This window comes from Athene noctua, chromosome 20 (genome assembly GCF_965140245.1).
Source record: "Athene noctua chromosome 20, bAthNoc1.hap1.1, whole genome shotgun sequence".
NCBI lineage: Eukaryota > Metazoa > Chordata > Aves > Strigiformes > Strigidae > Athene > Athene noctua.
The window spans coordinates 2,425,173-2,450,804 of record NC_134056.1 but is presented as its reverse complement, the minus strand read 5'-3'; the positions used below and the strand labels follow the sequence as shown (position 1 = coordinate 2,450,804).

Below are 25,632 nucleotides of genomic sequence, written 5' to 3'. Positions count from 1 at the left end.
CTTCCAGGATTTCCATGGCTCCTCACAGAGCAAGAGCCAGAATGTGTTGTTTTAATCTAAAATCTCAGTGCAACAGGACTGCGTGTATTCTATGTCTACAAAGGTAAAAATGTCACCTAGGCTAAGAAGGAGCCCCTCAGGTCAACAGTGTATTTCTGCTGTGCTGCTGAAGTCCTTTTTGAGCATGGCTTGGTTATTTATCACTTATTTATTTATTTCTATATTTGGGATTGGACCAGAAGGAGAAGCCTCTTCTCTCCAAGGTCTGAGAGCTTTTAAATGTTGAAGGTTGAACCGCCTAGTCGTACTGAGCTAAACTGCAGTGTACTTTGAAATCTGCTTCAAGATCTGAACTTTGTTAAATGGCCCTTTCTCTGTTTAATGTTAGAGGAGGAAAAGTCTAAGCCTCTGAGTGGATTCATAGTCACACTTTAATTAATCATATTTTTACAGCATGCTGCCAGCAACTGTCAGGAGGAAGGACATGCCACTAATCCAAATTCACAACAAAAAATAAATGCACTAGAAATATCCCCAGCCAATAAACAGACTCATCCTCTAAGAAATAATACCCTTCCCGCAAACGAAACTCAGACAAACTGATGCGAAGCAGATTTCTTCCACTCTAGCCCCAATCAAACAAGGTACATTTGCTAAGCAGGAGCGAGTGCCAGGAGCAGCGCGCTCCAGGGGCCTCGTTTGAGCACAAGTGGAAGTGTAGGTGGTGAAAAGGAAAACTCTTTGGCAAGGAAATAGATTTCAGTTTCAGCCTCCCCAAAGGATCACTCTGAAGAGCGAAGGGTGGGGTAGGGAGTGGGAACAGGAACAGGATCTTGGAAATATCTGACACATTTTGGAATCCCATCTCAGGCTACGTTGAACTGAAGAAAGTCATTGACCATTATATGTGTGGGGGTGAAAATAACCCTTTTGTTGCTGCATGTGGGGGCTGCGCATTTCTCCAGGCTAATACTTTCTAAAACAAGAAAAATGACTGCAACGAAGCTCCACCAGACCGTGGTTCTTAGAGAGAGGCAGGGCAGAAGAGGCAGAGAAATGGTTGAAGCTGTGTTTGGGATGATGAATTTGAATCTTCCATAGTTTAAGTGTTCAGGAAAGGAAAGGCAACTCACTTTCCCTCACTGTGCTCTGGCTGCCTCGGCACACAAGGGAAAAATATTAACTTGGTAAAGGATGATGAGGACATTTTTCTCCAATTGACAGGGTGTGTTTGACTTGCCTGTATTTTGAGTTTGGAACTTTTTTCTTTTCTAGTTAATATTCAAGCAGCTGTTTGGAGAATATTTTAGCACTTGTCTTTAAAAAAAGGAATTCCTCATGCTGTTTATTTTCAATCTTTCGTTTTTTCCGATAATTGTGAGTCAGGGTAAGTATAAAGCAGCTGAGAAAGAGCAGGGCTTAGGAGAGAAATGTGTAGAAAGGATGGAATGCCTGTTATTTATTTACTCCTTAAGATGTCGGAGGAGTTACCTGGGATGCAGGGCTTCCCTACAGCTCAGGGTGGGATCAGCTGACTCAAGGGCAGCGCAGGTAGGGTCAAAACTTGTCCTCAAAGCCCCACACTCATGGGGAGATGGTTTAAATTACTGTGGCTGGGAAGAACTAAAGTGCATGCCACGGCCCTTAGAGATGCAGAGGGGTGGAGGGGAGAGAATGAGACGTCTCTGGTCAGGCCAGGTTGCAAACACCCAGGAGGGAGGAAGGAGAACAGGCAGATCCTGGCAGTTTCTCCCAGACCAGTAGCTTTCCTGTGCTGCTGGTTGGTGACACCACCCTCCTGTCTCACCCGCTATTAACAGTGCGAGACAAGAGGAACTTTTGGGGTGGACAATACTGTGTATTGAACAGAAGAGAAAAAGGGAGGATTGGCTCCTGGATCTAGCCAGGCCAGGCTGCACAGAGGGAGGAGAGAATTGGTTCGTACGTTGACTGCAAAGAGGGACGTTGCCATTGTCAGTGCTCATAACTCTTCTGCGACTAAGCACAAGTTATCTCTCTCCAGGGCTTTCACCAGTGCTAAAACCCAATTAAACCATGTTAAAAGAAACCTCCCAAGAATTGACAGCAAAAATATATTGACCTTCTCTGGCAAATGTTGGTGCTGTCATTGCGACTGTGTTTTTAGTTCCGTTCTGTCGGGGTGCCCGGTGCCACAGCCCTCGGGCAGGGCCTGGGCTTTGCTGCCTGTTTTGTCCCCCCGGGGGGAGCCAGCAGACGCCGCCTGCGCTCGCAGGTCTGTCTGTTTGTTCTCCCTGTCCCCGTGACACTGCTAAGCTGGTGTTCCCCAGAGCTTGTCCCGTTAGACTTTTCTTTTTATGCCTGTCACTGCTACTGTCTTCGAAATGTGCTCCAAAAAATCTGAGATAAGTTTTTTCTCCCTCTTTTTGAGTGGTTTAATTTATTTATTAATGACATCCAGAGGGCACAGTAGTGATGGATTCTATTATGATGACTGCAGTAAAACTCTGTACTTATACTAAGTTACTGGGAAAATAATATATTCATTAGACAGACTCTGGGGTTAACTCCGTGTAGTTTTGGTTTTCCTTGTTGATATATTTTTATGAACTTTAAAAAAAAAAAAAAAAAAAAAAAGACTTGCCGGAATTAAATTGGGAACAACACAAAAACCCAGGCATTTCTGAGCTCCCCTGGGGAAATCGCAGTAGAGCTTGGTCACATACATCCCTTGGCCTTTCTCTGAACCTGCAACCCTGAGAGAAAGTTTAACACTTTGTGGCTTCTGTGGCTACCTGTCCTCAGAGCTGGGGCCTCCAGCTTAACTGTTACCAGCCACTGCCTAGCACAGTCTGACCCCACTGCCTGACAGGACAACGTGCCTTGGTCTCGTTGCAGTCACCGTCACGCCGCGGGGCTGCTCTCAACCCTCTCTTTGTGCCTGCTGAGTCCTTAGCACACGGGTGGAGGTGATGGGCTGACACAGTAGAAGGCACAGGTCTGCTCAGAGAAAGCATATACTGACATTTTCCCTTTGTACCCACTCACAGTCTGTTAATACTGCTACTGCTTTTGCACATCAGTGGAGAAACTCAAGTGCCCCTGATCCCTCCCAGCTGCTGAGCTCCTTTCCAGTAAACAGCCTCTGGTATTCCCAGGGTGAGGGACAGTCCCCCTTCATGACAGCAAAACAGCTGACAGCACAATTCAGCCAGGAAACTCAAGCTACGTCCGTGCCTTTTGCTGCCTGTACCTCTACCCTCCGAGTCAATGGGAGCTTTGTCACTGACTTCAGGAGTGTCAAGTTTGAAGCATTAATAGCCCAGTGACCCAGGAGTACTGTCACGGCTTGGATGCAGCCAGGGGCCTTTGAGACTTTGATTTGGGGGATGTATTTGAGCGATTAATCATAGTCACAATAGACACGGAAGTCTTTATGGGCTGCCACAAGCTGTGATTCACCAGAGCGAACATCCAGGTTGTTTGCAGTCTTCCAACACTTTGTTTCGGCGAGTTGCTCTCCTGCAGTACTAGTCCAGGACTAGCCGCGGTGTGCCGGCGCTCCCAGCGGGGGCCGGGGCGGGAGGGACTCGCGTGGGGGATGCTGCAGCTCACCGAGCAGGTACGAGGTCGCCTGGGAAGGCAGCACACGTTGTCCCTGCTCTAACAGTTGTTTGGCTTTCCAGAACCTACCCTGATTCATGTCAACGCTCACAACATCCCTCATTTTCATAAAATCGTATTTTATAACATTGACATGATTTGAGTTTTCACTAGTCAAAAGCCACGAGTTTATTTCTTTCCTTCCTTCTATTTTTCCCCTTTTTTTTTCATGAAAAAGTTGAAAACTGTCTTGAAATGAGGTCATCGACTAGGTAGCCAGAAAAAGCCTGTATTTTCAATTAAAATAGCAAAACCATTTTTGTAAGACTTTTTTTCATGCAGTTTTAGAGGTAAACATCCTAATCGCTATGACATCTAATTTCTATGACATGGTGAAATATGCATAGAGGTATTTTTAAACTTTTGGTTACTATCATCATTGTTTCTTTAGTCTTTGCAGTGGTATGGTAACAACAGTGTCAAACTAAAAGCCTGCTGCATGTTTTCTCCCACAAAGAATAGTTTTCTTCTGTGAACGCTACAGAAGTTATATTTAACCCGGAGAGAACAATACACTGAAAGACAATACCGGTGACGGTCCCTGGTGAGAACATTTGTACAAGGCAACAAATTTGAAAGTAGCGGGGTGCTCCTGTGGGGCCAGGCTGTACCAGCCCCAACCCACACCTGCCTCTGCTGCAGAGCTGAGACATTTCTCCTTCAGAGGCTGGGGCTGGGCAGGGAACGCTCAGCTCCAGAGCCTTTTGTTCCTGGGGTGCAGAAGCCTGGGCAGGGCAGCGGGGCAGCTCTGTCAAAGGAAGAGTTCATGTGGCTGCCGGTGCTGCGGGCAGCAGGACTCTTGCCTCGTACCATTTAGAAAATGGTGTTTGATCTGATCCAGTTGCCTCTGTTTGCCTTTTCCTGCGAAGCTCTAGTCTAGTAAGTTCAGAAACAGCTGTAAACTAAAATTTCAAGTGGAATTTGAAAACAGGGCCTTGACTTTCAGGTATATGGACTCACGTGAAAGATCCATGTGACTTTCAGAATATTTTCTTATTTTTAAATTAACTCAGACTCGCATAAAAGTAAGGACTTTTTGGTGTGTTTTATTTTGGGGATGAGGATGGGTTGCGTTTTGGGGATTTTAAAATCTTTTAAGCTATTTGCCAGTGTGAGTTATGATTTTTAATTAGTATCCTTGTCTGAGGACTTCTTCCCATCTGATTTTTATTGCTGGCAGTGTCAGCTCCCATTGGAAATACAGCGTCTGGCACACCTCACGTTCACTTGAACAGCTTTAGCTCGCAGTATGGAGGAACGCAGTGTCTTGGTGCTGCAAGGGGTTGCTGGGAGCAGATACAGATGCTTTTATAAGTGTTCCCTCGCTAGGTTGTTCAGAGCAGATAAACTCACTCCTGTGCAGAGGGCTCACGTGTGGCCACAGCTGTGGTGAGTGTGCCCAGTGGGAGTGAGGGGATGGGGTGAAGGGGTCAGCACTGGGTTTAGGTGGGCTTTGAGGCCCACACGGGGCTTCTGCTGGCTCTCCACACAGGCACGATTCTCATTCTCATGCCTTTTGAGGGATTTGCCTGTTTGTTTCCTCAGAGCTGCTGAAGCACGTTCCCCACCAGAGGTCAGGGTGTTCTTTATTGAGTTATATGAAAAAGTTGGACAGGTAATAACAAAAATCTGGCCAGGGTGCCTTACACTGGGTTTTACTCAGGCAGCACTCTGCTATATCTCCACTGCTTTGCAGCTTAATTTTTTTTTTTTAATTTTCTACAAGTAAGTTGTCTCCACTCCCAACCAGATGTAATTTTCCTTACGCTTTTACCTGGGGCCAGAAAATGAAAACTTCCCATTCTGCCTAGGGTAAGTGAAACTTTACGGTCCTTCACTGTGGAAACCAAATTAGTTAATAGTATTTAACTTTTCCTCAAAGTCCAGATGCTCTGTTTGTATGTGATTTTTTGGGAAAGCCGCACCCTTACGCCCCTCTCCATTGTGGCCAAGGCAGAAAGGAGGCTGGTAGCATGGAGGGTGGCCAAACAGCCGGCAATATTGCTTTGTGTTAGGGGTTACCAAGGGCTGCATCACAGTCAACAGTAGATATCATCAAGTTTTTGATCCTATTTCTGTGCATGGAACCTCCTCACAGCACACCAAGACAATCTTATTGTGCCTACAGTAAGATACACAACAGGGAAATCCTCCTCAATAGCACTTTTATCATTAGTTTCTTTGGGGCCTCCAATGTCATTTTAGCTGAGCCAGTGGGTGAGACCACAAATAATCAAACCAATATATCCTGTAAACTGAACTGGTGGCCAGGGCATGTTGGCTGCCGCCTGTCTGCGGGCACCCTCTGTTCCGAAGACACTCTGTACCGACGCCCTCTGCGTGCCCGGCACCGTGTGCCCCACCTCGCTGCCTTCTGTCTGCTTAACAAATTGCACTAATTGTCCAGTTAAACACACTTGGGAATTGGGATATGCCATGCGCAGGGGAAAAATACAGGCACCATCTGTGTGTCTGTGTGCCCCCCTGCTTCCAGAAGCTGTCAGGGGGGTCTGCTTTGAATAATTCAGACTCTGAGCTGCAATTTGTAAGATAAAGGAAAATAAAAAGTAGCCTGTAGCTGTCTGCAGTGGCAGTAACTCTTTCTACCACAGTTCAATATCCTGCAATTGCCTTTAGGAGTGAGCTGGACAGTCAGAGTTCTCCACGCCTGTGCTGGCTTCGTGCCGAGTTCCTGTAGCGCCGTCGCAGTAACACACCTGCGCGCAAAGGCTCGTGCTGGAAGCTCGGCGCTGCTTGTTTCCTCGGAGCTGCTGGAGCACATTCCCCACCGGAGGTCAGGGTGTTCTTTATTGACTTGTATGAAAAAGCTGGACGGCGTTTTCATCCCAGATCGGGGTTTTCCCCCATTGCTTCCCATCAGTGGTCTGTGTCATTCCACAGGTGAACTCCAGCTGCTGACAGCTGTGCGAGTGCGAAAGCGCGGCAGGTCTGAGCTAAGCTCAGTTGTGGTTCCTCTCTGGGAATTTTTTAAGCTAGTGCAATTTTACAAACTTGCATACAGTGCTGTGTAAGCAAACCAGCGTGATAGAAGAGTCGGCAGAGAGAAGGAAGATCTGATGACTTTTCTTCAAAGTCAAGACTGAGGGACTGCAGTGCAGAATCTATCCTGCCCCTTCTTTTCCTTCATTTGAATCTGTGGATTCCCGTCACAATATTTCTCTGAGCAGTATTTCACTTCATTAGTTTGTATTGTTAACTGTGAAGGTCCTGTCAGTTTTTATCTATTGTTTCCTGCCAAGTGCTTTAAACAATCAGAGCTAAATTATACAGCTATTTCCTTAAGCAGCTAAATGACAGTCTGTTGATAGTCATTCAGTTGCACAAGATTAAAATAGATAAGTTGCCAGATAAGTAGCAGGTTGAGGAGTTCCTCTCCTGTGCATTAGCAAAAGGATCGTGCCTCATCGTTTTACAGCTGCCCTCCCCAGGAAAAACCTCTTGCTCAGTATCTTCCTGCTCCTCCGTGCCCCCTTCCCCTCCCTCACCCCACGGCCCTGCACCAAACAGGTTGCTGCAGAATGGGAAGCAGTTTTTTCAGTGTTGTTTAGCTTGCTGTGCTTTGAAGAACTAAGTACTTTCAGATGTTATAGCATGTTCCTAAGGTAAAGTGATGAGGCAGAAACAGTCTTCAAGGCTGCTGAGCCATTCCCATTGGGATCAGAAATTTTCTGTGGGGAGACAAAGATTCGTTCCCCATCTCAACCGAAGGAGCAGGAGAAAGCTATTAGCCTTGATTCACTGAAGTGCTTCTCTTCAGGAAGACATTAAGTTTGTGCCTAAGTGTTTTGCTAAGGAGACCTTACTGCAAGAAACTTTTAAGGGCACATTTTACAGCTTACATCTACCTCTACAATGAGAGACTTGCTGACAGAAATAAAGGGAACAACAGACTGACGCGTGCAGAGACGTCTCATGATTTTTAAAACGTAAGGTCATCGTTTACAAACTTGGCTCCTTCAAGTTAGGCATGCAGATGCTTATGTAGGTACATAAATAAGTGGCCTACTTTTCTGGGATGCTGAATCCATTAAAATCAATGGAAGTTCTGCATCTCTAAATAAAATGTCACTTATTTTGCTAGCTAATTTTAGGTCCCCAAATACAGAAACTTTGATCTGAAAGAAAAAGATTTTTTAAAACGCGGCTGAATTTTGCCATGCTTCTGGGACACCAAACTCCATGGCATGTGGTTAAGGCCTGGCCTTCAGCGGAATTCAGAGCAAAGTAGGATCGAGCCCTGCCTGGAGAATTTGTCTGGAATCACCTTAGCATAGAAGAAGGACATTGTCTGTGGCATGTGAAGTGCACGTGAAACTGTTCACTTTCAGCTCACAGCCTAAGTTAGAGGGCAAAGTGAAAGTATCAAGCAAAACATGTCAAAGCATGCTGTAAAGATCTCTCCATGGGATCAGCAATTCCTGTAAAGGCATTTCTGAAGCCATCACGTTGGTCAGGCCAGATGCAATCTCTGTGCATTGTCCCTCGCAAAGAAGTTGCCAGGTCACAACTTGTTTTCTTGCTCGATCTGATCAGTGCTTGTAATGTCAATGTGGTCTGAGTAAAATGAAGTAAGAGATTTGTCACATGCTTTAGTCTTTAGTTTTATAGCACTAAATCTAAAAAATGAGACAGGCAAGTGTCCTTTTGTCCTGTGAGGTCATTGATTTTCATTTCCTGCTGTGCATGGTAGCTGTGTCAGCCTCTGTTTTGCTCTGCAAAACATTAAATCAGAAAGTCGACATCAAGAACTTTTCTTCTAATGCATTCTCTCTCCTGAAAGTAAGAGCTCTTCCGATTAGCATTTCTGTCTTGTACTTGAACCATGCTCTGATCATGTCATAGATACCCCTTCTGAAGTCTCTCGAGCTACCCAGCTTGTGTAGCATCATGTTCAAATTGCCTTTCCCCTTCTCTTCCCAGCCTCAACATATTTCCACAGTGTGTATCTTGAACTCCTAAGTAGCATCCAGTCTTCTCCCTTATAATTTTCTTTATTTCCTTACCTGACTCTGGGTTTTGTGTCATCTTTGTGCCTTTTTGTCTGACAATGCCTATATTTAGAAACTGTAGCCCGTCCCCTCCACTCAGCACTCTCCATTCCCCGAGCATCTGTCATGCCCCTGCTCCAGGTCCTCCCTCAGTAACCATTCCTCCGCTCTAGTCCTCTAGACCCGATCTTCACCCACATGTGTCTGTTCTGGGGAGTTTTGTTCCTTTTCACATCGCCTGATTTCCAGTTAGACTCGGACCCAGTAGCCTTGTCTTTTCCTGCTTGCAGCACACCCGCTGTGAAGAGTAAAGGCCATTAACACCGGGTTGTGATGTACTTGTCTGCTCCTGCACAAAACATTTTCTATTGGTGAAATGCTCCACTGATGTCAGCAGTAAAAGTTTTCAGCAAATTTTTAATTTACTAAATACTTTCAGGTTAAGGATGAACCTGGAATGGCTTACATACACAAAACATTCAAAGGCCAGAGGGACCATGCAAAAAAGTATTCATTTGAATACAATTATTTTCCAAGAGAAAAAAAAAAAAAACAACTTTTTTTTTTTTTTTAAACTGGGTCAACACTACATCTGCAGCACTCAGCCATTTTACACATGACACGATCACCCACTCTGTTTATCTTTAGGCAATATGCTCTTGCAAACTGCCAATTAATTGCATATTTGGTGCCTGCTCTCTCCCAGCATCCTGGATAAACACAGCGAAGCCAATCAGAGGGGAGCTGCTCTTGGCTACGAGGGGAAGGAAATCTGTCATTGTCTCAGCCTTGTTATCTGCAACCAAGGCAGACTTTTAGCAGCATTCTGCTTGTAAACACCCTCTTTAGACACTTTCTGATTTACATAGATGGCATATCAGCCATCGTCTGCGGCACTACCTGAGGATTTTTAAATAATTGCTTTCCAAAATATTGGATGCAGGCTGTCCTTGATAAAAGGCAAGAGCCATCGATGTGAGTAAAATGTGGTAAGCAAAGTCCTTAAAATTAAAAGCTGAGTCCAGACAAATGTAAAAGAGAGAAAAGGGGAGAACGGGATATTGAGACTCAGTCTGTAGTTAGCTCGGCTCAGAGGGTCCTTCCTGTGGATTTTATCTGGCTCGCTTTGAGAAGGTTTGGGGGCAGCTCTGGTTGTGACGTGGCCTTTTCAGAAAGGTTCAATCTGTCGATGTTAGCCCAGGGCTACCTTCTCCTCCGCTCTAAGTTGGAAGTATTTCCTACTCTGCGCAAGAGTCACATGTTATTTAAATCTACATCCGGACAAAACAATGCGCCATAGGAATTAATCTCCATTGCATGCAGTGTTTTCAGACTGGCTGTATTCATCCTTTCTGTCTCTAATTTCTGTGACGACTGAAATCCCAAAAGAATACACTGGAGAGATGATCCTTCATTGGGTTTGGATGTGCACTAGCTGCAGCCTAGCAGGTCTTCTCCCTGTCTTTATTTCTATCGTGCTCTAAAACTGAGTGACTTCAAAAGAGGCTCAGCTGGATCTACAGTGGCTACAGAGAGCCAGGACAAAATCTTCTCCTAGGGCAATCCTCAAGAGGATTTTAAACTGCCATCTTGACATTGAGTTATTGTAAATTAACTGTTGCTTCCAGGCAAGGCATGATGAATGGTCTGAAATGAAGAGATAAGCGTACATATGGATACATTCTCCCAGGCTCTCATGGACCTTCTGTGTTACTAGCATCTGGGAATAATTCCTAAGACAGGGAATAGTCAATGCTGGGTCAATTCTTATTTTAATATGCCCATGTAATATAGAGAATAAACGAGCGGATTAGTTCCAACTGATAACCAGTGGTAATGCAGAAGAAAAGCAAGCTCCTTGTGTCCATGTTTTAATTGTGTCATTTAATACTTAACTACTGGCAATGCCCTAAGGCCATAAGTTGAGATGAGTTGTGACGTGTTTCTCTGCCAGCTTGATAGTACAGTTGGCTCAGAATCAGTGTGAGCAAGGAAGGGATCCCACAAAATGGGAGACTTGCAGTTACCTGTGACGGCTGCTTCAGTCAAATCCTGCCTCTGATAAATCAGTGAGAACAGAAACCTCAGTGGCAGTGGCATTTGGCCTGCAGACACCCAGCACGTGCTTGTCCCTCAGTTTTGCATATACCGTGATTTCTGGTGCAAGAACAACTGAGTTCAGAGGAAAAGCGATCCAGGCTGAAGGGAGTGCGTGCCCACGTGTCGTGAGAGCCAGCTGCACAAATTGCACTTGGGAGATTAGAAAGATGCTTATTTGCGTCGGAGGGACAGCGCAATACATATTGTGATTATCCACAAGTTGCAGGCAAGCTCTTGGCATAAGGCTGGGACACTGAACAGAGGTGTAATAGGAAACATCCTTGCAGTTCCGCCCTTCCACTTACTTCTCTCAATAAAAACATGTCCAGAAGAATACCAAATCCTTGCTCATTGCTCTCCTGAATCACGATGAGCCCTGGTTCATTGCAGATGCTCTCGGTTCCCTTTCTCATTAACTCAGGGAATGGTACAAACAGCTGAAAGAGCTAATCTGACCATCCCCACTGTTTGTGGTCATCACCAGAGCAGCGAATCCAAACATTTGCCATCGGAAATGAGTGAAAAGCACTGCCTCAAGGAGGATGTGTTTTGGGAGAGAGGGGAGGAACCGGGAGTTGTGGGAACTTGAACAAAATATTCCTTTTTTTTTTTTCCTTGATTTCTGTAATGTGCCAGAATTTTCTCATTGACATGGTGAAGTAAAATCTGTTGGATTGAGGCTGCTTACTAGGTCGTTGCAGAGTATTGTAATATTGAAATACGATGGAGATGAGATACATATGTTGCTGTCAGGAACTAGAGTTTATTATTGCACTGGGTATGGCTAATAATGCAAGTTTCAATTTCAAGAGGACTTGAGGATAATGTCCTTTAATTCCTGTATGTCTGGATTGTGGACATATTCCCGTATGTCTGGACATTTTTTTACAATTTAAAACGTGAATTGTAAATACCAATAGAAGGAGGCTGCAAGCTAAGCAGACAGCATTTATAGTTTCGGTTTTAAAGATTAACTCCCTTTAGGAAGTAGTAAAGATCAGAGCTGCCCGATCCCGATGCAGCTGCCTATGGAAACATGTAGACATTGCAAGGAGCAGTTGCTTCAGGAGCGGCACGTCTCGGGGAGGGTTTGGGAACGTGCCCTCTTCGAACGCACCCAGCAGCCGCCCAGCAGCGTCCAGTCTTCGGTAGCGCCGGCTGGCTGAGTGCCCCTCTCTCACAGGAATGGTGAACACATAACATTTTGGAAGCAATGGGAGCCTGTTACTGAATAAAGTAAGAGAAAATCTTAAAATTAATGAGAGGTGCGGACAGAGGAGCCTGCGCTTATGTGCAAACTCTCTCACTTCTTACCTGTATGTTTGCTGTACTGCACTAATTATGTATGAGAAAGAAAAATGCTAGATGAAGTTTAATTAGGAATGAGCTGCTTTGTCATGTAAACGCGGAGTGTGGTGCAGTTTCTTCAGCCTGGATCGCAGCCAGTACCTGTGTGCGCTCCCAGGCAGCAGGGAAGGGGCTGGGAGCAGATGCCTCTCCTCCAAAGCAGTGAGCCTCAAGGAAGGGTTTGAATTACAAAGGAAGGGAAGGGGCTGAGCTTCCCTCCCCCCCACCTCCCTCCACAAAGGGCAATAGTCAGTTTACTTTAATAACCACACTATCAGCTGCAGAGGAAGTCTTGCAGTCCGGGAGTCTGGGAGCAGTTTAAGAGCCAGCTAAACCCTAGAAGCCAAACTGCCACTGACCCGGCCAAGGGAGGGCAGCGCAGAAGATGGACCCGCACTGCTCTCCGAGGAGCTGACTTTCCTGCGGACCTCAGAACTGGTTTTCTATCCCGATCTTCTTTTTCTGTCCCGTGGAGGCTGAGGTAGGTGTCTGGTAGTTTTCCACTTACCTTTCTTTTTTGGTGGTTCACTAGGATTTGCAAAATTACAATGGAACTGCGATGACAAAGTATTTCCTGCACCTTCGTGATCTTGGTGCTGGAAGTCGATGATCCAGATTTGAAAAGCTGCACCTTTAAAATCTTTTGAATTCATATACTGCTTTTTTAAAAAGGGACAGGGAGCAAATACGGAGAAAACAGACTTTCCAGCGCGTTGTTTCAGCTGGTGGGGACTGCTGGGGCTACAGCATCTTGCAATGCGTTGGATTTTCAAATGTTGGATTGCTCTGAACAGAGATCTCCCGAGGTCTGTCAGTCGGTTCGATGGTGCAGATGTTTGTGCTGTTTCCTGTGAAATCAGCCTGTGGGGGTCGAGGCAGCTGCGCCTCTAGCCAACCTCTGTATTCAATCATCTGCCAAGAAAAGGAGTGTTCATGCTTTCTCTAGGCATTCGTGGGGGGAGAGAAAAAGATGCAGGAATCCAGCGGTAAAAGAGTTTGCTTGAAAGGTGTTTACTCGGGGCCCTGATACTGTGGCAAAAGGGATCCCGTGATTTGGGAGAGAGTGTGCAGGCAAGCAATTCCCTCACATCCACGGGGAGCAGAGCGTGTGGCACTGCATACAGAATTAATAGTTTTTTCAAAGCGTTTGTAAAAGATCTGTATGATTGAAGAAAAGAATTGGCCATGGACTGGGGTAGGGTGTGTTTGCAAGCAGTCCCGGGTGTGTGTAGGCGGCTGTGTACGTGGTAAGAGTACAGCAGAGCTAACTTTAAAGGGAGATGTGCTAAAACTTATGTAATGTATGAAACTGAATGTCCTTTTCTGACATCCCTGCTGTGAACCTGAAAAGACTAACCCTGAAATGATTTTTAAAGCTGTCTTTGTTAGTCATCCTTTATGCAATTTGTTTCTTTTCACGTTTCATTTTGAGTAAAAGGAGATAGGCTGGTTTCACTCCCCTCTCCACTCCTCCTCTATTGTTAGTCTCTCCCAGCTTCCCGTACAATCGTCCAGCTCTGCTCTTCTCAGAGCCCAGCGGAAAAGGATATTGTTGAAAAGAAAGAAAGTATTTCAAATTAAAGTCTGGCAAGCATTTGCGTCCTCATTAGGCTTCAGACACACTTCCTCCCTCCCATCTCTTTTTCCCCAAAAGTAGCAGGGTGACTAGTATTGCTTGCACTGTCTTAAACAGTGGCAGGATCCCTCTTAGCCATTCACTCTTCAATAAATGCAGCAAATACTAATCACAGTTTGAAAACGAAGCATATTTATAATAATATGTACAACCAGGAACACCTAACTAAAACGCAAGTAGTGAATTCTCAAGTTAAGAGAAGCCTCATTCAGCCTTGTGAGCTGGGGACGGCCGATGAGTTGCCCCAGCAGCGACACTGAGATCTGCCCCAGGCAGGGTCGGGGGCTGTGGCTTGTAGGAAGGGCGTAAGGAAAGGAGTGTGCAGTGAGGGAGAAAAGGTCAAGGCTGCGTCGGTATTTGTTCTCATTCGATCATAGCTTGATGTAGCAAATGGCAATTAATAGTCATGGTAATGTGCAGAGGTAAACTGATGCGACCCTCCTTGCTTCCTTTTGATTCCCAGCCATCGCTTCGGTCGTTTTCCTTTGAGCAGCACAGATGCAGCAGGGTTGGGCTGGATGATCTTTGGAGGGACCCAGCCAGGAGAGCACGTGGCCTTGCGGCATGTTTGCGCTGCGCGACGCTGCAGTGCCGTGGCTGGGCTCCGGGCACCACCCCCCTTCCCACTATGCAGCGAGTAGCGGGAGGTGTCCCCGGGCACGGCTGCAGTGCCCGGGAGAAGAGGCTGCCGTGGGGGCTGGAGAAATAACGTAGAGTCTTGTGAGGCTAAGCTGCCTCCTGTGGCCTCGTTAATGACAATATTAGGACAGGGAGATGTGAATGAAGCAGGTGGAAGAGCAAAAGGGAGCCTCAGTGCAGCAGGAGAGCTCGCTGTGGACCCCGGTGCCTGCTGCTCTGTTTGCTCCCAGGCCGAGCAGCAGCCCTGGCGTGGCTGGTGGTTTATCACAGCAAGTTGCCAGGATTTCGTGGCCCTTGGGTGCACACTTGGGAGGCTGGGAAGATAGTCAGTGGGATGAGAAAGCTCTCGGTAATTCTGTGAGTTTCCTCCTGCTGAAAGGGATAGGAATAACACTTTTCCTTATTTAAAAGGTTCCCTCAGCTCCACTGGGTATTGTACAGAAAGACCTTCTCTTTGGCTTTCACCATTTCAGAGACCTGCAATTTGATGACAGATTTAATAATAGAAGATACAATTGTGATTTGTGTTGAGAAGAGCTATTGAAAGAACTTGGAGTCCTATCACCTGGGATAGCAAAATGGAAAGGCACCGATTTGTTCAGTCCCAATTTTAGATACTTGAGACACAATTTTTAAGACTTGTTGGGCATTGATGTCTGCTGGAGTTGTGTTAAATGCTGGACCTAAGCTGCCAGTTACTCCCGTCAGTGACCGTTTTAGATATACAGGCTTATTCATTTTTCACAGGAGGTTCTCCTTTCCCGCAGCACTGGTTCCTTCTTCCACTCCTTCACCATGTAAGAGTTTTTGGTTGTTTGGGGGTTTTTTAAACAGAGCCTTCATCTCTTTTTCCTCATGATATCCATTCTACTGAGGTAATATCAGCACCCATTAATGGTAAAGGATAACGGGCCCCAGCTGGGGGCCATGTTGTTCACCGTGTGTCCCAGCAGCAGTGAGTGGGGCTGAGGAGGTCCATGGCCTGGGTCGGACCTTGCTGGTGGCACTGGAGATGCTCTGCATTTTGCTATGACTATTGCAGTGAGAGGTGGCAGCCTCTGCCCTGCTGCGATGGGAGGGTCTGGCACACTCCATTTCTCAGTAAAGAGCAGGATGCAGACTGGGCTGCAGTCAGTAGATTTACAGCAAAATACAAGAAAAATAAGAATTAGACTGATTGATAGAATGATAAAAAGGCTTTAACAAAGCCTCTAAGCAGTTTGTCATATCCTGCAAGGTGGTTGGCCAATGGGCTGGACAGGCACGTTCTCGAAGGGATTGCACAATGTGGTGCATGTGCTGGTGCCGTCCTGTGGGAGAGAGCAGAGCGCTCCAGCACAGAGATCCAAATTAGTCTTTCCACTTGCAGGACTGATCGTCACAATGCGGGACACTTCCCAGTGTTTATTATCCCAACAGTGCATTTCATATCTTTCAGTTCCCCTGTTAGTTTTATTTGCTCTTTCCCTCCCTGCAACTCAGAGAATGGGCAGCTGCACATTTTAGCAAACTCTCCCGCTGGAGTCTGGGAAAGGTGGTCAGCATCGAGGGAAAAGTGATTTGGAGAGAACATATAAAATAATGAGGAGAGTAGTCAGTGCCTGCAGAGCCTGAGGTCCTCACTGGGACTTGTAATGGTGGGCACGAGTAGGGCTGAGGGCATTAAATTACACAGACCATGCCGAGAGAGAAATGCCAGAGATGCCTCCTGTGTGGGACCAGGGCTCTCCCGGCCAAAGCACAGAGGAGATATTTAACTGTACTAACAGCAAGCCTCGTTTCTTTATGTAGAGCGCCACAGACGGCCTCGCAGAGCTCCTGAGGGTGTTGTCACTGAAATTGTAGTTTCTTTCGGGAGCCAGGTGACAGGGCTCCAAGTCACGCCCGTGACAGCCCTTCTGCGGTGCCGCAGCTCGCAGCCGACTGCTGAGAGAGCACTGCTGTGCCGAGAGAGCTGTGCCACCTCCGCTGTGTGTGTCTGTGTGTCTGTACATGTGCCGGGCCTCCGTCGTGTGGGGGCAGTCCGATACAGAGCCTGTGTCCTTGATAAATTGGGGTTACCCCCAGTCAGATGGCATCAACGGTTCAGGCTGCTTGCACTTCCCTGACTGTCCCCAGGTAGCTGCCCAGGGCACCTGCGGCACAAACCAGCCTTCTCCTGCATGGCCCCTCGGCCAGGACAACATCAATAAAAATGAGAATTTATGAGCTTTGTCATGTACAGCAAGCAAAGCATCATGCAACAAATTAATCACTGATTGCGCTGCAGTGCTGGCTGGGAGCTTTCTGGTTCTCTCTTGGCACCGTTGCAAGGCTGTTAGTTAAAAAATGAGTTTGATAAAGAGTGACTCCTTTGACTCCCAGCACTTCTGTTGCCTCTGTTACCTGCTCACCAAACAGGAGGCTTTGTTAGCCCAAAACATGCTTTTTACTGTGCAAGGTGCTCCAGCTTTTAGTCACCAGAATGGGACAGCACTAACAGTTCTCTGTGCTTGTCTGTTGCTTCCTATCCAATAATTTTGGGATGGTGTAACAGCCTGCCTTCCAGTTTGGGCTGGGAGGAGCTGGGTACTGCTGGTCTGCTGGAGACTTAAGGAACAAACAGTGCAGGAGCTTCTCTTTGGCCTTCAGCAGGAGGTTCACGGGGACCAAAAGGCCTTTGCCTCCAAGCTCTGTTTCTTCCTTCACACATTTACAAAGCAGCAAGAGAGTGTCTTAGCTCTAGTTTTAAAGCACTCCCAGGTGCTTTGAAGGGGCTGTGCCGTAGCAAAAGGAGTTGAAATTGGCTCTTGGTTCCTGCACGTGGCCTGTAAAAACTGATGGCATTGTTGAGTCAGCTGTCATCCTTTCCCTGAGCTCCAGATAGCATCCCCTGGCCTTCTGTAGGAAATTGTGTTCTGTATGTATACAAAGACAGCTGTATGTATATGCATGACTTCTAAAATACAAAGTAGAGCGTCATTATGTAGCAGAAGCATAAAAACCTTCTTAACACTTGATATAATTCTGACATGTCTGTTAGCAGTGCTTAGTGAGAGATCTCAAAGCATTTTTCAAACATGAACCCACAGCAGCATACATCTTCCTAGTCAGTAAGGAGAAGCCAGAGCAGCGGGTGGGTGTTTTATCCGAGTCACTTTTCGCACGGGAGAGCCGACCCATGCTGCCTGCACCCCCCCAGACCCTTCGCCTGGCTCCTGAGCACAGCAGGGCTTTGGAGTCGGGTGCTGGGGCCGCGGGTTCCTGCTAAGCTGCTTCCCTTTCCTACCAGAGAGGTTTTACTCATTGTTGTCTAATTTCAGCAGACAGGAAAAAACCCACCTTTAAATTGTGTTGCCTGCCCTGTCCCCACAGCTGGTGCTAGCAATTGTCCCAGTGTTCCTACCCAGACCCGTGCTCTTTGTTTTCCTACGGGTAGCTCTGCGAGGTTATTGTTTTTGCAGTAATTTTATTTCTCCCTGACTGAGACCAGACCACTGTTTCCTATTGACTCATGTCATCTGTTGATGGCCTCTTCCTTTCCCTCACATAACTCAGTGCAGGGGTGGGAGATGGCGGTGGGGCTGGTCCTCAGGGTTAGTGAGTGCTCACAGGTTACAGCAGGCCCCCGAGAAGCCCCGCAGAGGAGGAGCAGTAGAGCTGTAAGGCTGCTGCCGTGCTCTTCAGGCAGACGTGGACCCAGGCAAAGAGGCTGTAGGGGATGTTGTCACGTGTTTTGCCCCTTGGCATGGCAGACTAGTACCAGCTGAGCCCATCCAGCCTGATTTGCTCGTGATGGTGAACCCTGAGACCCCCGGCCACACAGGTGCCGCGTGCTGCCTCAGAGACCCGTCAGATTTCCAGGCATTGCCTCAGACACTCAATAGGTCCGTGGAACGAGCTGCCAGCAGGTCTGGTGTAGCTACAGGTTCTGTTTGGTTCACCAAGCTTGGTTCTTACTTCTTTTTCCTTTCCATTTTCTTTTTTAAGAGTGCTCTTACATCAGAGCCAGGCCCTGTTGCCCATCTTCGGTGTTGGAGGGTGACTTGTCTCCTCTGCATGGAATGGAGCCCCCTCTGTTCCTGTTAATGCTAATGGCAATTACCCAGGCGCCGGAGAGGGAACAGGGCATTCTACATCTTAGATGTAACATCAACATGAAATTTCATCACCTAGGTTTCAAGAAAAATAAAGTGTGGCTGGACTTAAAACACAGCGGTAAGGAGGAGTAAGGGCGAGAGCCTTTTATGAGCATTGAGAATATTTGTAGCTAAGCAACCAACATCAGCAGGAAGAATAAATCAAAAGTTTCAGGGCTCTGCCTGCCTGCCTTCAAGGGTCAGGAACTATATTTTCCCTCTGTTAACAAGATTGCCTTCCTTTGAAACATCAGCTATTAGCTACTGCTGGAGGCAGGATACTGTATTAGATAGACTAGAAGGTTGTTGTGGGATACTGGGCTAGAAACATAAATGGAAGGACAGAGAAGATAAGCATCTTGCCAAAGGCCATGAGTGAGTCAGGCCTCCCAGCAGCTTACAGGAAAATGCTCTTGGAAAAATAATGGCTAAGACATATAGAATATTTTCTAATTACTCTTGTGTAAGTCCTCCTAACAACTCATCAAGGTAGCAGCTATAGACTATGCTCCCATTTCACAGATGGCAAAGCTGAGTGACTGGATGACTGTAGCGGTTTATGTTTGAATCCGAGAATCTCTGTGGCTTTGTTCATTTTATATATTTGTACAGTTCCTGTTGCTCGGGGCACCGATCTCCATTGCTATGATTGCAACACAGATCTGAGGCCTATTAGATAATTGAGCTTTATTTTCTGCAAAGATATTATGCAGTGTTCTTCACTAGGTTGCACCAAAAAACCTAGAAGCAAGACATTTTACTTTAAAATATATTTTATTTATAAAGAGGAAATTCCCCAGAAATGCCAATGGGAATGGCAGCAAATCAAATCCCAGCAGTATTTTCTCAATGGAACTTCTTTTTTTAAATACCGTCTTATAACCTCAGGGCATTTTCCATCTCCGCTTCTCCCTCCTGCTTAGTCAAGAGCTGGTTAGAAATGACGCTCCAGTCTGCACCCTGCGCTGGCAGCCTCACCGCTCGCCTGAGAGACGGGGCTCGTGCATGATCCCCTTAAAGTACTCCTGAACCAAACTGCTGGAGCCCTGAGACCCTGCTAAATACACAGCTGTAATACACCGTAAATCTAGGCCTTAAATAGAGTTATTCCCTGATCGAGAACCCCAGAGACCTCTTAGCCTTCGTAGACACTAAAGTTGGTGTTAATTATAAAGCTGAGTGTATTAAGGCCAGATCTCATGGTATTTATAGGGAACTGTGTTCCTAAACCAGGTTTATTATTTTAAGGAGAGGAATGAACTGTAACACAGGATAACTCGTGTGGTCTTGGGCTTCAAGACCTGTCCCAGTACCGTTCACATTCCTTCTGGGCAGTGCTGCGCCAGAACAAGCTTCTCAGCAGGAGGACTGTCCACATATTTTAGCATTTTATATGGCATTTTCGCCTCCTTTCCACCTAGAAAGCTTCCTGTAGCATTGAGCATTTCAGTGTTTAAAAAAGTGCGTCTCAGTTTTTAAGTATTCGTGCTTTTTATATGTTGATCTCTATTCAGAGCATCCTTTTAAAGATGACAAGCATATAACTTTTAGGAGGCAAATGGCTGGTTTTTCTGTCTTATTTACTGATACAGCTGTAAGCCTGGCTGATGGTGACTGGAGTTACTCGGCTGTGAAAAGCACTTACGGGTTTGAAAGCAGAGGGTGTTTCTGTCCATTAACACCAGTGTTCGCGGAAGCCCAGCTGGGTGGGGAGTCCATTTAGTCCCAGTCCCACAGCTGGGCTCTGAGAGGCAGCTTGAGCTGACAGGTAGAGATTAAAGGGCTGCTGGGTGTATTTAGCAATAAGGCTATGGTAGCATGACAGTAAATGATTTGGGGGCCATTATTAATGTTAACATTCATTCAGGATGAATTTTATCTTTCATATTAGAGAAACTATCACTTTTGGAAGTAACACAAACACAGTTTGAAAGCGGTACCAACTCTTTTAAAAGAAAAAAAAAAATGCATTGGTAGTTGTGAGGGAGATGCTCTGGAAAGAGAAGTTACAGCCTGGGTTAAGAGAAACCCAATGCATTCATATAGATCTAAGCTTTTTTGTTTGACACTTTTTCTCTCCCTCCCACCCACCTTGGGACTGAAGTATGGTAGGACCCGATCTGCTCCCACTCCTCTGCGTGTAGGAGCTGAACCGCTCCGGCTGGTTCCCGAGTTATTCCCAGCTCCCAGTCCCTTCAGACCACGAAACAGCTCCCCGAGGCAGTGACAGAGTTTCTGAAATGCTTCCACAAATACAGATAAGCACAAACCATTGAAAAACAAACACTCCAACTCTCTCCCAACCCTTCCTCTGCCTGCAGTGAGTGTGCTGGAGGGCAGACCCAGGGAGTGGGGGGACAGCCGGGACACCCGTGGGGTGGGCAGCTCCTGCCCCTAGTTCACCCTCCTAGGGAAGGAAATACACCCAGACGATGGTGAAACGGTTTAAGGACACCACAGTCAACTTAAAATTCATGCTCAAAGTAGTTGTTTTAGCTTTCTTACTCCATTCGATGAGTTTTTCCCCCTTGTCTCCCTGATGGTATTTTGTTCAGACGGTTTCTCTCCAGTTTCATCAGTCTGGGTGTCTCTTACTGGAGGAAAGCATAACCCAGCATTGGCAGCTGCCTGGACTCAAACTACTCCGTCTTATGATTTTTAAGTTGAGTAGTTTTAGTACTGGCAGTGCCCCTGTGGTAGCTAATGTTATTTATTAATTAATTCTTTGAATTACAGCCAAGCATACATAGCAGTCCCAGCCCGTTGCTGCTACGTGCTGAGCAAATCCGTACCTAAAAGACAGCTGTTTGTGTGGGAAAATCTCCAGAGGTGAAAGGTTACAGAAAAATCTAAAACGACGAGGGACTTTTGGTCATTTCAAACAAAAATAACGCTGGTTTATTCAGACCTGCCAAGCTGGACCCAGCTTTCCTGAGATACCCCCAGCTCCTCGAAGCCGGAGCTCTTAATTGCACTTTGGTTGTAGTTGCAGGGAGGAGAGGGCTGAGCTGCCTGGCGGGGGCTGGCAGGAACAGAGCACGGCACGGCACAGCATGTTACAGCACACGGGCACCAGCGTGGCCTCGGGATGGCCAGGCCAGGGGTGAGCTGAGCGGCGGGGCCGTGGCCGTGGTGGCCCGACTGCCCATGAGGTGCCCATGGGTGCTGGCTGGTCCTTCCCGGCTCCATGCAGGTCCTGGGCTGCCTGGGACAGTCCTGCCCACACCACGGGTGCTGGGACTGCGCTGGGGGGGTCCCAGGCAGGTTTTTTGCTCTGAATATGAGGAGAAATTCTCTTCAGTGCTTCTTTTAGGGTATTTTCTCTACCTCCTTTTATGCCCCATACGTGCCTCTTTTTCACTGTTATCTTTTTTTTCCCCCAAATCACAGCCTCTTGTCTTTAATTTTTACATTTAATGAAATAGCCCTGTAATTAAATGTTCTTTAACAAATCCCTGGGCAGGGTATCTCCTGACAAAAAGCACTCTGATTTTATTATTATTACTAATGCAAAGTAATGTAATGTTTGAATCCCTATCAAGTGTAATTCAGAGGGTTAATCTAAGTTGAAAGGAAACGTTAGTTCTGTCCTTTATGCTGATCTGCACGGCGTCCTGTTCTTTACTGTTTATTTAGATCTTGAGACTATATTGCTCTGGCCTAGAACATACAATACATGGAGTTGCTCATATGATTGTATGAGCTTCTGTATGCTAGCACAGTGTGGTTGAGTATGTTTGGTTTTCTAGTTCACTGGGCAAACAGTAAGGAGTTAAATATGGGGGGAGCTGAACGAGAATAATAGACTTCTAATGTCCGTGATGTCTAGCTTGACAAACCTACTAAGCACCTCACTAAGAAAAAAGCAAAGTAAGCCTTAAAACCATCTGAATTTGCTGAAATGTTCTCATTGAGAAATAATTTTGCCTCTTCAATATGAACCACAAAAAACCCTCAACTCTCTGAATCAGACAATCCCACATTTCCTTCTGAACTGGACTAGCCAGCAGTTCATACTCTGCCATCTCCCGCTCTGAGCTGGTTGTGTTAATTCTTTCCAGACCCCAGCTGAAGGCTGAGAAAGCAGTTGGGGCAGATGTTGGCCACCTGGGCTCTAGGAACAAGGCTTTCCAAAGCCGGGACAGGTTCAGCTTCCCAGAGCGATGGTTTAGACATCGAACCATTGTCAAAACTAGGTCAGCTGGCTATCAAAATCTGTGTTTGCCGCATATCCTGCTCTGGGGCATTTAGGGCTGGGCAAGCGTAAGGCAACTGTGGGCTGTCAGCATACAGCAACGTGACTGTGTGAGACGGGTCTCCCCTGCTGCTGTCAGTACTGCGCTGATTAAGATGGCAACAGCAAGAGTCCTTTGGGTAACCAGAAACCAGCGTAGACGTTAAAAGCAGTCATTGTTTGGTATTTAGAGGCCCTACAGATAAAATTGCATATCTCTGGCAAAGGGCATCTGCAGCAGATGCAGATAGCCAGGGAATGTATTTAATACCTCACGAAGTAGCAGCCTGCAGGACAGGAGGCAGAACCTGCAGAACTGACAGTGCTGACGGTATCCCCAAATCTCTGTGTGTCGGAGCTCCGGGACGGGGCAGGGAGGCAAACAATACTGAAACAAGGCATAGGGTAAGGTAAATCATTCCAAAGAAGGACTTGGGAGGCTGGTGCCCAGGTTCAGGGCTGTGTCTGCACTGGATGTGAAGGCGCAGCAGTTTGTGTCCCCAGCGCCCCTCCATGCCCCCGCGCCCTGCCTGGAGCAGGCAGGATGTGTCCTGCACAGCCCTGCCTGACTCCTGCATCGCTACCTGAGCACTAATCCTTCCAGCTCTTCCACGGGAAGACACACTATCCTGTCCCACCCTGTCTTCAGTGATAGGATCACAGAATGGTTTGGGCTGGAAGGGACCTTAAAGCCCGTCCAACCTGCCCTTGAACCCGGTCAGTTTTCCATCCGCCAACACCTCCGAGTCCTTCCTCGCAGGGCTGCTCTCAATCCACTCCCTGCCCAGCCTGTGTTTGTGCTTGGGATTACCCTGGCCTGTGTGCAGGGCCTTGCACTGGGTTATTGCAAGGAATAGGAATTTCCTTGTGCCCAGTGCCACAAACAGAGTTCAACTCCTTCAGTGTGGCCTCATGGCCTCTGAGGCTCCACGTGGGCTTTGTGCTGGTGCCCGGTTCTTGTAATTCAAATGCCAGGAGGCCTGCCACAGAGGGAGGCAGTCTGTCGGGAACAGGAGAAGCACAGGTACATTTGGGGTAGTTCTGAGGCAGTGGAAGAGTAAGTTCAGCTGGAAGGAGGAGGGCGGAGGGTTAGGACTTGTTAGTCTGCATGTGGCCAGCTGAAACGTTCCTTTCTTCTGATCATCCTTCATCCCGTCTTTGATCTGAGCTGTGCTCTTTCCTGGAAGACTTCCAATATTCTTGGTGTAGCTGTGAAGCTCCCTTTTTTTCTCCCCTATACAGGCCACATCGCTCAAATTTAAGAAAGACACTGCGATGAAGTGAGACTGTTGTGTATAATTTCTGGATAAACATGTTTGACTTCTTCAGACGTTCTTGATCTCTCTTTATTCCTAGAACAAGCACCAAACAGGCAACAGCAGCACAGGCTCCCACATTCATCTAATAGTTTGACTTTGTGCAGTGTGGAAAATCACCCCCGTAAAGGGTTCAAGCTGTGGTTTGGGTACAGATGTCCAATAAATTGAGAACTCTTGGCGACCCTTATTTCTAGACTGATGTGTCAGACAGATTCACGTGCCAGAAGCACACTGGGAAGCAAAGACTGGGTTGGGACCGGTGCCAGGAGCCAAGATGCATTTGTACATCTTTGAAGCAGCAGCTTGGCCATCGCTGGCCTAGGCAGCGGGATGATGGAGAGAACCCCAAGGTAGCTAGCTAGATAACGATGTTGCTTTTAAAAAGGACAACAGAAAAAAAGTGTTTTACCCTGCTCCTGCTTAGGAGGCAAAAGAGAAGGCTTCTTTTTCTAGAGGTGAACAGTCACTTCTCCTTCCTAAAGCAGTAGAAGCCTGACACTAGATAAGTAACTGTGAGATGATTCATAAAAAACCAATTTATAATTTGCCAGAATATAATCCTATTTGATCAGTGTTATTCAGTTCCTCTTTCTTTTAAAATTCAGTGCACTTAAGTGTTCTACGAGGGTTTATGAATGTTTAAAAATTGCTTTGTGGTCCCTAAAGTAATTTGACAAGTCTGACAGCTATTGATTAAAAACCTGAAATTATTCAGACTGTAGGATGACTTGGGGGATTAGATAGAAAGTTTTTTCAAATGTGAAAGGAAATAAGATGTTGGAAAGTAAATATGTTCTTGAATATTTTTGAAAAATCCATTACAACTGTGAAATTAAATTGAAATGAGATACTTCGTGTGGAGATGAAGGAACTAAATGCTGGCTTTACTATTTAGGCATGGGGTAGAACTCACCACCCCAGGTCCAACAAATGTTTCCCTGGAAGATGCTGGTGACAGGGCTCTGGCCCGGATCCCACCACAGGGCGCTGCGGGGAGCCCCTGGGGAGCCCCATCCACCTGCCCGTGCCTGGCCAGGGCCCAGCCAGCTCCTTCCCTTCAGCCGTTCTGCATCATGGAGTTAGGCACCGAGCAAGGCCAGCAGCCAGCTGTGGGGCTGACGGGAATGTGGCTCTTTCCATCCGGCATGGACATTCCTGTCTGAGTCTCTGGGACAGGCGGGCGCTAATCGAGCCTCAGACTAAATGACAGCAGCCTCCCGGATTGTCCTAATTTGCACTCCTCATGAAGGGCTGCTGCGGTAGTTGGGAGCAGCTATTACGCTGGATACCTTGTGTCTCAACTTGTCCTTCTTCACCAGACCTCCAGGAAGGATATCCAAGAACTGGCTGTGCATCTCTGTACGTGCCGAAGAGACTCTCCTAGGAAATCATTAGACCAGCCAGGCCATTTTCCGTATGACCAGAAGGGACTTCTCTGTTCAGCAGATCCAGACCTGTTTTGTTACTGACAACCATGTTTTAGAATATCCTTCATGAACCTATTTTCTCCATCTTAACATCACTGAGGTTTTCTCCCCCATTCTCCCTCCTCCTGGAAGGCTAATCTCAAATTTCTCTTCTGTCATGG

The 25,632-nt window shown here is 46.7% G+C and overlaps 1 protein-coding gene across 8 annotated transcripts in view; it reads left to right on the top strand.

Moving 5' to 3' along the window:
- Positions 1-25,632, top strand: part of DAB2IP (DAB2 interacting protein) — a 207,365-nt gene that overhangs the window by 110,440 nt on the left and 71,293 nt on the right. Inside the window, exon 1 of one of the 8 annotated variants that reach the window (XM_074923662.1) lies at positions 12,413-12,579. The exons of the other annotated variants lie outside the window; for them this stretch is intronic. The gene's annotated coding sequence lies outside the window, so the exon portion shown is untranslated. Of the gene's footprint in view, positions 1-12,412; positions 12,580-25,632 lie in introns of those variants that run through there. 8 annotated transcript variants of the gene reach the window in all.